We start from the raw sequence: 13226 nt of genomic DNA on the forward strand, positions 1-13226 counted from the left end.
TGCAAGTTAAGGAGTGCATGGAGGTGGTGAATTTTGTTATTGACACTTCTAATATTAAGGTGGGCTATTAGAAGGGAGTTGGCTACTTTAGTACATGATGAATGTAAAGGTAAAGGATTATTATTTGGATTATATTCAAACGTGGTAGAGGGACCGGGATTAGGATGAATATCACCATGGAGGAGGAGGTGGTGATGGGAATAAGATAGTAATTTGAGGATCTTAAGCAAGATATTAAGGATCTTTTTGTTTAAGTAGAATGTTATATGAGTTATTCTATGGTATTTTGGTCCTTGATAGTTGGAGGAACAGGTTATGTTACTATGATTAAGGGTGATGAGGAAATAGGAAGGAAGAGTTTGTTGGAGATGAAGGTTTTGTTCATTTAAAGTGATGTTTTCCACAAAGGTGACATAGTAAGATATAGAAAGAAAGGCTGTAACAGTAGTAAAAAGAAGGATATGTATGAGAAAAGCATTAAGTCTTGGAGACATGGTAGTGAAAAGCTGACAAGTAAATGTATCTTATAAAAGATGGTCAGTGTAAGAGTAAGTAGATCAGTGCAAATTTGTACAATAGGGTTTAAGGGAAGTAAGAGAAAGGAAGTTGAGGTAGGAGATAGTTAGAGGTAGTCAAAATAAGAGGTAGATGCTAGATAGATAGTAAGTAAAAGGTACAGTGAGGCAAGGTAAAAATGAAAAATAGAGGAGGATGTAAGAAATAAAGTTAAATAGGAGTTAAAGGCGATAAGAATAAAATAGTTTTTAGATTTGGAGGGGAGAGATGGGTGGATCAGGAGGTGGGGAGGGAAAGAAAGAGAGATTAAATGCTAGGGGAGAGGTCTAGTAGTAAGATGGTTGGAGATTGGTTAGAAGGATAAGGGGGAGTGTCTAGTGAGGTATAAGTTAAGGACCCCTGGGGGTGGGTGGGAATTGGGGGTAGTGAGGGGAGTGAAGCGGGGCACAGACAATTAGGGCGAGAGCAGTGGAAGAGAAAACAATCAGAAAGTAGTTAGCCAAGGGCAGTAGGCTAAATACAAGAAGTTAGCTGGGGTAACCAGAGGATAGGGAAAAAGTAAAAGGAATAATTGAAGTTAAAGAGTGACAGTCTCAGGATAGGTTCAAGGAAGGCTTAGAAGAAGTAGAGTTGGTGAAGGTGAGTTCAGAGACAGATTAATAGAACCAAGGTAGGCAGGACTCAGAAGGGAAGAAGAACAAAGAAGAAAAAATGGTCAAGAAGAGACACAAAAAACAGTTAGCATAGAAAGTAGGAAGAGAAACTAGAATGTCTTCAGGGGGGAGAGATAGTACTGTACAAGGAGACAGACTAAGGGGTATAGCAGTATAGTAGACGGGGGGGGGGATTTGGCTGCTGGCAGAGACAGGCAGTAATCTAGTACATGTACGAAGTGAGGAGAACCAATAATGACAAAAGTGATGCTCTTGATAAAAATAATAATGCAGAGACATACAGCATAGATTACTGTGGTTTTGACCAGGGTATTAAGGTAACCCAGGGGAGAAAGACCCAGGCAGGTTTTGTTTGGTGGATAAAGCAGACTTAGGAGTCCAAAACGAACACTTCCAGGAGTTGAGAATGGAAAAAATGCCTTATACCAGCTGATAAAAAAGATAAATAAATAGGAAAAAAAAGAAAAAAGAGCAGTCAGATTGCACTTTGGGACAAGAACAAGCAGGTTAAACTATACAAATGAATTGCAATTCCTTACAAACATTAGGCTTAAAGAGTAAAGGTACAAGCAATTAGGCAGCTTAAATACAAAATTATAATTTCTTTCTCTAAAATGCAGCCATCAGCGTCAGTTTGTAAAAACAGATCAATGTATTCAGAAGACAAAAAACCCAGTCGGAACAAGTGGTAAAATCTAAGTTAGAAAAAGTAATACCACTCGCGCAAGTGTCCTAAAAAACATCTAACAGTGATTAGGCGGGAAAAATTATTCTAAACAGTTTCTCTGCTCTCCCAAAGTCAAAAACGCTAAATAGGCAGCATAATCTAATGTTCTAGAAACATCAAACAGTGATTGGGCAGGAAAAAATATTCTAACAGTTTCTCCGTTCTCCCAAAGTCAAAAATGCTAAATAGCCAGCATAATCTAATACTGTACATCCAAAAAGTACATACGACATATCTAACACTCTAAGAGAAAGAGATACGAAAAGCACCTAAAACTAAAGACTAAGTAGGTAAAAAGAGGGAGACCCACCATAACAAACCAAACCACTACACACCAGCCTAGCGCCTACAGGGTGGAGAAATCAGTCGAGTGGAGGCATACAGTTAATGCAAAGAGCATTGGAGCAGTGAGTGCTACCGCTAGCAGACCCCCCCTGACACGTGGTTCTAAGGTTAGAAGCACCAATACTATTTTAAGGCTACACCACAAATAAACACAGCCACTAGAAGTATCAACTAATAACAAGTGAAAATCTCCTTAGAAGAGTTGACAGAAGTCAATGATTTAGTTTGAGACTACTTTACAATACACACACTTACCACAAAAAGTGAAACTACATAATTTCCTAACACCCATTTTATTCCTGACATCGTCTGCCCTTTTTAAAGTCTGAAAGGTGCCCAGCATACTTCTGCCCCTTCTATAGCCAAATGACAATAATCAATTACCACAGCACCAAAAGGGATAATTTTACGAATATGCCAATGTTCATTACCCCTTGTCCTGTTTTAGCCTATATTCAGGTAATGTATCCCTAGGCATCTATGTTGCTCTCTGGTAAGCCCTAACCAAAAAACAATGCTTCACTTTTTCAACTTCTTCAGCAAAAGTCTCAGTAGAACTACAAATGTGTCTAAGCCACAGGAACTGTCCCTTATGCATGTTAGTGATTGTATGTTTGGGGTGACAACTATTAGCTCTCAACAAAAAATTTTTAATAAACTGCTTTCTATACACTGTTATAATATTACCATCAGCTGACTTGGTAACATTTGCATCAAGATAAATAAATCTAATTTACCAATAAATTTAATGCAAAGAGAATTCAGATTCAAATAGCTCACAAAATCATTCTATATTTCTTTAGAGCCATCCCATACACACCAGCAATCATCTAAAATGTCTCCACATAATTAAATAGCCATTAAATAGGTTATTTTCATTGACAAATCAATTCCAATTCAACATACCCCATAAATAAGTCAGCATATAAGGAGGCAAACGTAGCCCCCATTGCTGTTCCCTTGATTTTTAAATACCAATTATCTTGATAACAAAAGACGTTCAGCTGGATTCACAATGGCTTCCACGGAGTGTACGAGTACAGTAAGACTCCATGCAGCCATCATGTCCAACGAGCGATCCAGGAACAGCTTGTAGGGGCGTGTAAGAGAAATGTCTCTTACAATGATAGGGCTGGGATATGCAAATTACCTCACTTGCAGCCAAAAGGCATGCAAATGAGGTAAATTTGTGATCCAGAAAGCACAAACTGTCCGAGTAGGAGCTGTGTTAGCTGCAGGAATGTACTCAGTTGACAACTGAGTACTGTTCTGCAAATAAAAACAAATGGAGCCTTGTCATAAAGGTTGCATATGGTTGAGGAAGCATGCCAATGGCCAAATATATGGCCATTGGAAATGTTCCCAGATGCAAAATTAAAATAAAAATACTTTTTTTTTTTCGGCGATTTCCGATGTTTAAGCATAGCACAGTGCCACACAAACGGGGTGTGCTAAAAAAATCATAAAATAAGAAAATAAAAGCCACAAATGTGGAATCTATGAAAACTGTTAAATTACAATGTAAGGGAATAGCAGGCTGAAGACAACATGGCCACCGAGTAGGGGTTGCTAAGGGAGAAGCCCAGTCTAAGACATGTAACCAAGCATTAGTAGGCAATCCTATGTAAATGAGTGTTAGGATAGTGAATCGCACTTTTACATAGCAAATGAGCACATTCAGTGGAGTGTAGGAGTAGGATATGGGGAGTAACAGAGTAGGAGATAGGTAACATCACAAGGGGGGTATGTATGAAAGTAGTGAAGCTCATAGGAGCAGAGTGGCATGTGTCAGCTGTCAGTTAGACATCATGGAAAGAGGTGTGTCAACAGGTAGGCCAGGGAAAGCCAAGAAATGGAAGGTGTATACTGTGGATAACACCAAAGTTTCTTGCTGAATGGGTATGCACGCGTGTGCGCGCCTGTAAACCCGAGTAAGACATAGTGCGCGGGTGAAAGTATGACTGCGCGCGTTTAAGCCGGAGTAAGCATGTATAAGGCTATTTAAAGACCTGTAAGCACATTTGCACTGGTGTGCACACGTTTTAACCCAAATAAGCAAGTTGTAGTCCGTCTAAGCATGTATGCGCGCACGTGAGCTACTATGTGCGTGTTTGCGCTTGTATGCGCGTCACTTCCCCCTAAGGAAACAGAAAGGAAAAAGGAAGCACAACAAATAGTAGGAAGCTACCATGGAATACTAGTAGAGCTAGCAGGTGAAAATAATCAGAATCAGGCAATTACACATGCAGAACACTAGCCCAGCCCAGCACTTAAAACTCCGCAAACAATAGTGCAGTTTGTTTCTCTCAAGAGACACTGCAACACTGGAGTAAGCTACTAGAAGTGAAAACTGAAAAAGCTTCACTCAGACAGAAAATGCTAGGGGCTGCCATTGCTGTTATAAGGCGACATATGCAACATGCTGAGGGTGGTGACAATGCAAATGTTGCCAGACAACCCACAGTGAGGAGACGGAGAAGAGTGTACAGGCCCAGGGTCACCTACCAGGGCTTACATGAGCTGGAGATAGTGGAGCACTATAGAGTGGACAGAGACCTCCTGCAGCAAATTGTTGAGCTGTGCAGGCCACGCCTCACACACAGAACCAACAGAGGGGAACCCATCCCAGTGGAAACCAAGGTATGTGTTGGCCTAAGAATACTAGCAACAGGTACCTTTCAGAGACCAACTGGTGATATGATGGGAATATCACAGGCATCAGCATCCAGAGTACTGCACCAGTTCCTGGATGCCATGTCAGCACATGTCGGTGATCATGTATATTTCCCCAATTCCCGTGAGGTATTGGCCAGCAATATGCGTCTCCTCCAGCAAATAGCAGAATACCCTGAGGTAGTGGGTGCAATAGACTGCACGCATATACGCATCAAAGCACCAGCCGGTGAGTGGGGTAGGTGTGTGCTGGCTGCCCTGGAAACTACCATGATTCCCATATCTGGCATCTGATGCAGCTGTATCAGACATTTGCCAATGGGGACATCCCACATGGTCACTTAGTGGGGGATGCTGGCTATGCACTGGAGCTGTGGCTGATGACACCCATCAGAAATGCACACACACCTGAACAAAAATGCATATATGAGGCACATGCACAAACATGAAATGTAATTGAGCGTGTGTTTGGGTTGCTCAAGTCATGGTTCCAGTGCCTGGACACATCTGGTGGAGTCTTGCAATACTCACCAACTACATGTACCATGTACCCAAATTGTCATGATATGTGCTATGCTACATAATATGATTCTGCGAAAACAGCTGCAGAAGGACCAGCATAGGCCTGGGCCAAACAGCCCCCCACCATTGCCAAGGCCATCACAGGCAGAGCGTGACTCGGAGGAGGAACAACCTGAGCCTGCCCCAGTAGGCAGAAGGAGGCATGCTCAGTATGCCTTGGCCTTGGCAAAGAGGCAATGCATAGCACATACACTGGCTCAGTAGGAACCCTGGAAATGATACCTCTCTCTGACTCCCACATATAGTGAAAGGGATGCCTAAGTTGACACAACCTGCTTTCAAACATGTGCAGGGAGTGTAGTATGTGCATCTGACATAGGCAGCCCTGCAGCACCACCTGAGGCATGATGGCCATGTGTTAAGCAATGTAAGGTAGTGCTAAACAGCATTTACCACCATGTAGTATATGCAAACTTGATGACCTTGAGTATCATCCTACCCTCACCAAACATGATGCCACAATATGAAGACAAGATGATCAATTACAACAATTGTCTTAAGTATTGGTGTCAGTGAAAGGGGATCCAATGCCTGTCAGCCTGGGATGACATGCTCGACAAGACATGATGCTTTGCTAGGAATGGCTTTCACCTGTCACCTGTGGCCTTTTGGATATTGCCAAAGGCTATTGTCACCCCCATAGTGCCTTTTTTGGGGAAGGCTCAAAAGACAAACCCACCTCCATAGGTATCACAAGGGATAAGAAACTCAAAGTAATGCTACTCAATGCCAGAAGTCTAAATTGCAAGATGCATGCACTCCAAACTCTCTACAGCAAGGAGAATGTTGATATCTGTGCAGTAACAGAAACCTGGTTCAAGGCTCCCAAGAGCACCCTAGCACTAACAGGTTACACCTCATGCCATGCTATACAGCTGCAAAACATGGAACAATCTACAAAAGGAGGGTGAGTATCAATATTTGTCAAAGATACCCACACCCCCAGGTTGAAGGCACAGCATGAAGCATCAGAGACTATCCATGTGCAACTAACAGTGGGTAAAACCGCCTTCCAGTTCATAGCCTGCTACAGACCACACTCCTAAACCCAGGAACCACACTTGGCTGACTGGAGAACACATGAAAATAAGAAGGTCTCCCCAAACACCATTATATTGGTTGACTTCAACTACCCAAATATAGACTGGGAGCGTTACCCTAGCTGCAACACACTAGCCCAAAGGTTCCTAGAATTTATAAACTCAAATGCTATGGAACAACCTGCTACCACTCCCACAAGAGGGGAAAACATACTAGACCTGATCATCACCAACATGGGGACTCTTTGCCCAAGACCAGAAGTGTATCCCTCACTGGTAAGATCAGACCATAGAGTAACCTCACTGGATATTCACATCCTGACACCAGCCCATGGCCAGAAAACCACAGTGAAAATTTTTCACTAAAGCAAATGTCACACTCCTCAAAACCAAGGTGGAATCCTTCACAGCCCCTGTGCCTATGGAAAATACGGCCCAGACCTCAGAACCCTTTATAAATGCATTCTATGAACACCTTCAGGAATGCATGGATCATGCAATCCCAAATAAAACCAAGATCCAATCCTCCAAAGGCAGGCATCCTGTCTGGTGGACCCCAGCCATAAAAAAACATACAATACAAGGAGGAAGCTACAATATGACAGAGCAAAATCCCAAAAAGGGAAGGCATCTCTGATCAGTATTATTGAAAAACTACAGCCACACATAAAATCGTCTAAGGCCATCTTTGAGATACAAATTGTACAGGACATTAAGGATAATCATAAGGCTTTCTTTAGTTATGATAGGAACCTGGGTGGGAACTCCCAGATATGCTCAGAATTAGTCCAAAATGACAAACAATACACCAAACCCACAGACATTGCCAACATCCGAGCTGACAGGTTCAGTGCAAACCTCTCCCCCCCCTCCCCACCAAAAGGGCAAATATCTATCCCAGCAAAGTGCTGGCACCCTGACATCTCAGATGCTCCGGTAACAGCCAGCCTCTCCAAAGCAAAACACACAGCATCAATGGGACCAGACAGTGTCCTGGGTTGTGTCCAACATGAACCCCAAGAAGAATTGAACACAAACATAAAACCAATGTTCAATCTCAGCCTTACCACAGGATATGTACCCAAAGAGCAGTGTACAGCAACAGTGGTCCCTCTCCACAAAGGTGGTGCCTCAGTGGATACTGCAAACTATTGCCCCAGAAGCTTGACTAGCTTGGTCTACAAAGCTATGGAAAGGATCATCATGGACCTCAGAAATAAAGATATTGGGGACCTACAGACACTGGATCCTACCCAGTCCGGCATTGTTAAGGGCAGATCCTGCCTCTTAAACCTGGTTGAGTCATTTGAAACAGTCACCAAGGCCATTGACGAGGGGAAGGTTTTCCACACAGCCTACCTGGACCTCGCAAAAGCCTTCCATACAGTACCCCACTTGGTCATTATAGATAAGCTCACCAGCTTCAATATAAACCCCTATGTCACTAGATGGGTTGCAAATTGGCTCAAGGACAGAACCCACATGGTCAGAAATGCTGGAGCCATGTCAGACCCCAAACCAGTTACAAGTGGCATCCCACAAGGCTCAGTCCTGGGACCTCCCTTCTTTGGTATATATTTCTCGGAGGTACAGGCCAACACAGAAGGACTGTGGCTGAGCAAGTTTGCAGATGACTGCAAACTGGGCGCCATAATCGACCCTCCATCTGACGCAACCATCCTACAAAATGGACTCATAGAAACAGACAACTGGTGCCAGAGCCATATCCTCAAGCTAAACGCAACAGTGTGTATAGTCATCCCCTTTGGCAAAAACTAAGTGCCCACAAATTACCACATAGGTGGTAACCCATTAAGCATGGAAGAAGTGATAAGGGACCTGGGTACCCAAATTGATAGCAATCTCTCATTTGACAACCACATGGCCAAAGTGTTTAGAAAAGCATTTCATAAAGCCCACCTAATCATGAAGGTATTCACATCTAGAACAGGGGAGGTCATCGTGCCTCTTTACTCATCCCTCATCAGGCCCATAATTGAGTGCAATGCCCCTTGTGAAATGTACATTATCAGACACCTGTAGCAGCTGAAAAGGCCACAAAAGTACCTCACCAGGAGGATCAAAGGGCTGAAACACATGCCATTTGCTGCCCGGTTAAAGAAACTGCAGCTCCACTCAGTGGCATACCGCCTGCCCAGAGGTGATCTGTGCCTGATGTAAAAAGCCATGTCCAACCTGGAATCAATGGACATGCTGCACCTTGGAAAATCAGAATCCCATCAAGCTACACACTCAAGAGATCTGAACATCAGGACTGAAATAAATATCACATGCTGGAGTGACAGATTCATAACCCAGAGGCTCCCTCCACTCTTGATTAAACTCCCACTCCAGGTTAGCCAGAGTCCCTCATTGACTCTCTTCAAGAGGAATCTGGATGAGTGGATGGGAGATTGTAGCTTTACCCTGGGTATCACTTCTATGTCACTGTTAGACAGAGGCACAGTATACTAACCTTGAAAAATGTCATGGCAAACTCCACTTAAAATGTGTGTTGAAAGCCAAACACACTCTGGCCAGGATTATAAGTGCCCTAGGGCAGATAGCCTAGTATGAACCTCTGAACAGAATCACACACACCAACTAGTGCAACTGTGGTCAATGTGGAGTAATGTTTGGCAATGTCCATCCAAGTTGGTGAATACACAACAATGTTGGACAAGCCTGGTTTAAGTAGGCCATAGCTGAACAAAATGCAACATGCTCATAGTTGCCCAACTGGCACTTAACCAATCTGGTCTGCTTAGTATGAACATTCAAAGCAGTGATGGGACTCAAACCCATAATAATGTGTACCATAGTGAAAGTACTGAACCAGTACACCATGACAGTATTGCAGTGTTCAGCCAGTATGAAAGAATGTTGACAAGTCTTTGCAAACTATCCCATGGAAACCCTGCAGGCACAGCACAATCCCTGTTGCGTTATGACACAAAGGAGTCTGGCAGTAAGAACACAACATGACTTCCAACACACACAGTATAAATGTCAATATTGGTCATGTTCACACACAGCCAAAAATGTAGTGGACTTCAGATCACAACATATGGAAAGGTCACACTGGGCATGCTCACACACTTGGATAAATGAGACATATGTCAGGCAACAAACCATGGAAAGCCTGAACTGGGCATGCTCACACACTTAGGCTATGTCTGAGTATAGCAGTCGGCCACACATATCTGGCAGTTGTATGGGTTAAGCCAGGAACCTCCCATGATCCAGCAATCTGCCCTGTGCACACAGTTAAATGACAACAGACACATATATTAATATACTGGAACCCTGTCATGATCAAACATGTTACGCAGATACACAAGTTGTTCATAGAAATTGGGAAAGCTACGGCAATAAAGACCTGCAAACAGTATCAGCAACAGATATTGTGCATCCCCAACATAAACATAGGTGCAGAGGTCGATACTAGGCTGTCTACCCTAGTGAATTCATAAGCCTAGGCAGAGTTTATTTGGCATCCGCCTCCCCAGTAGAGTAGCCTACTGTGCCTCCATAAAGTAGGTCACAGAAGGCACCCTTTAAGGCTACTTTGCTGTGCCTCTGTCAAGCAGGGACACAGTGGAGATCCCAGGAGTGAATTTGCAATTTCCCATCCATGCGGCTGGAATTTGCTGGAAGAGGGTTGGTGAGGGGCTATGTCTAACTTTAATTGGGATTCAATTCCAGAGTGAGGGGAGCCTCTGGGTAATGAATCTGTCCCTGCAGCATGTCCTACTTAGTTTTGTGCTGAGGTTTAAGTCCCTGGAGTGTGTAGCTCTAAGGGTCTTGGATGTTATGAGGTGGAGCATGTCTGACCATGTGGGTTCCATCCCTGAGGCAGATAGCAACACATCTAGTGATATAGGGATTGATAGTTAAGCTGGTAAGCATATGTATGATGCCTGAGTGGGGTATTGTTTTGCAGGCTTCTGCAAGGTTCAGGTAGACTGTGTGAACTACCTTGCCCTCATCCATGGCTTCAGTAACTGTTTCAAAGATATGAACTATGTGTAAGAGGCAAGATCTGCCCTTAACAAAACCGAATTGTGTATGATCCACTGTCTGGAGGCTCACAATGTTTTTGATTATGACTTCCATGATAATACACTCCATAGCTTTTTCTACCACACTAGTCAGGCTTATGGGGTGATAGTTCCTGTGGTCCATTGTGGCACAACCTTTGTGGAGTGGGAGCACTGTATCTGTATGCCATTCTCAGGGTACATATCCTGTAGTAAGGCTAAGTTGGAACAGTGACTTAATGTGAGTGTTCAGTTCTACTCAGAGTTCGTGTAGGACACAGCCTGGGACACCATCCAGTCCCTTACATATGCTGTGTTATTTGCTGTGGAGAGGGCATCTTTCACCTGTGGATCTGTGATGTCAGGGAGGTTACATTCATTTGGGATGGGCATCTGTACCCTTGGGGGGTAAGGGGTGGACGTTTGTTCAGACTCTGTCTGCCAGGGTGTAGGCTATGTCCGTAGGTTTGGCATATTTTGTGCTGTTATGCAACAATTCAGAGCATATCTGGGTTGTTTCCACACATACTCCTGACATAACTAAAGAAGGCCTTGTGATTATCTGTAGTGTCTGGTCAATTTCACTGTCAAAACATGCAAGTGATGATTATATGAGGGATTGAAGTGTCTTGCCAATACTCTTCAGAGATGTCCTCCCTCTGTGGGATATTGCTCTGTTATGTAGTAGCTTCCTCCTTCTGTTGTACAGCTTATATATGGCTGGGGTCAACCAGACAGGTCTCCTGTTTTGAAGGATTCATGGTTTTATTTGGGATAGCATGATCAATGCATACCTGCAGGTGCTCATACAATCACGTTAAGTAAAGGATTCTGCAGATTGGGCTGTATTATCCTCCAGCACAGGGCCTTTGAAGTATTCCACCCCAGTCTTCACAAGTGCAACGTCTGCTTTTGAGAAATTCTTTACAGTGATTTCCTTGGCTGGGGGTGGGGACATGATATAGATGTCCAGGGAAAGTTGTTTATGGTCTGATCTTAGCAATGAGGGTTCTACCTCTGGTGTGGAACACAGAGTCCCCATGTTGGTGATGATCAGGTCCAATATGTATTCCCCCTTGTGGGTGTGGTGACTGGTTGTGCCATAGCACATGGATCAACAAATTGTAGTGGCTGTAGGGTGATGTTGTTGAGGGCCTGAGTAGTACCCTCAGTCAATATTTGTGTACCTGAAGTCAACCACTATAATGATGTGTGTGAAGACCTTCATATCCTACACTATCCCCAGGAAAGCCAAGTGTGGTTCCTGGGTATGGGGGGGTGGTCTGAACTACACACCAAACCAAAAGGCAGTTTTGCACTATGGTTGTTGTATATTTTATGGCCTGTCATGCTTAGTGCAGTGGTACCAACCCAGAGGTGTGTGTTTCTGTGATGTATATGGATACACACCCTACTTGTGTTGTGTGTTACAAGTCCTGTGGTCATGAAGCATGGTATAGAACATAACCTGGCAGTATCAGTGTGCATATGTGACCCTGAACTATGCGTCTGTTAATGCACAGATATTGTTATCTCCCATACTGAGGGATAGTAAAAGATGTACATTCCTCTTTGGAAAGACTGATGATGTCAGCACCCTATAAATACAGCAGGAGAAGGGAAATCATCCAGTAATGCGAATAGCATGCTGCGCTAATGCGTTTCTCACAAATATCATAACATAGTTAGGTAGGGGTTTGAATCTTGCAAATGCCGTGTGTGTATGGGGGGGTGGCAGGGGGGTTGTGTATGTATGTAATTCTCTATGAAAAGAATGGCCTTTTTGAAGACTGGGATAACACACTAAAAGATGTACATTCCTCTTTGGAAAGACTGATGATGTCAGCACCCTATAAATACAGCAGGAGAAGGGAAGTTATCCAGTAGTGTGAATAGCGTGCTGCGCTAATGTTTTTCTTACAAGTATCATAACATAGTTAGGTAGAGGTTTGAATCCTGCAAACGCTGTGTGTGGGGTGGCAGGGGGGTGTGTATGTATGCAATTCTCTGTGAAAGGAATGGACTTTTTGAAGACTGGGATAACACACTAAAAGATGTACATTCCTCTTTGGAAAGACTGATGATGTCAGCACCCTATAAATACAGCAGGAGAAAGAAAATCATCCAGTAATGCGAATAGCGCGCTGTGCTAAATGACATGTGTGCGTTTGTCAATGTGTTGTGTGTTTTGCTTTTATTATTGTATGACATATCATTATAACAGTAATTTCAATGCACACAGCAGGTATGTGTGTGCCATATACAGATATGTACCTGTGACCTTTAATAGTTCCTATGTGTGAAGCCTGCCTCATATGATTACAGTTGTTACCTCTGCCAGCATGTGCCGCAGCTTACCAGACCTTAGGCCATACATGTATGTTGGTGACAATGCAGGCTACTGCAGTGATCTGTGTCCTAGGCCAACTATGTGACACACACCCATGAAAGCTTTGATAGATTAATGTGGGTGAGGGTTCATGTCTGGAGTATATGTCAGTCATGTTAAAACACAGCAAAGTCTGTGAGTGATGGACATCCAGTTTAGGTGTAATGGGGCAAAACCTTTTTTGCCCGAAATTTATGCCCAATTTTCAAGAAAAGGCCTTTTCTTGCTTAGGTGATACAC

Source organism: Protopterus annectens, chromosome 1.part1, assembly GCF_019279795.1.
Source record: "Protopterus annectens isolate FY-2018-M chromosome 1.part1, PAN1.0, whole genome shotgun sequence".
NCBI lineage: Eukaryota > Metazoa > Chordata > Ceratodontiformes > Protopteridae > Protopterus > Protopterus annectens.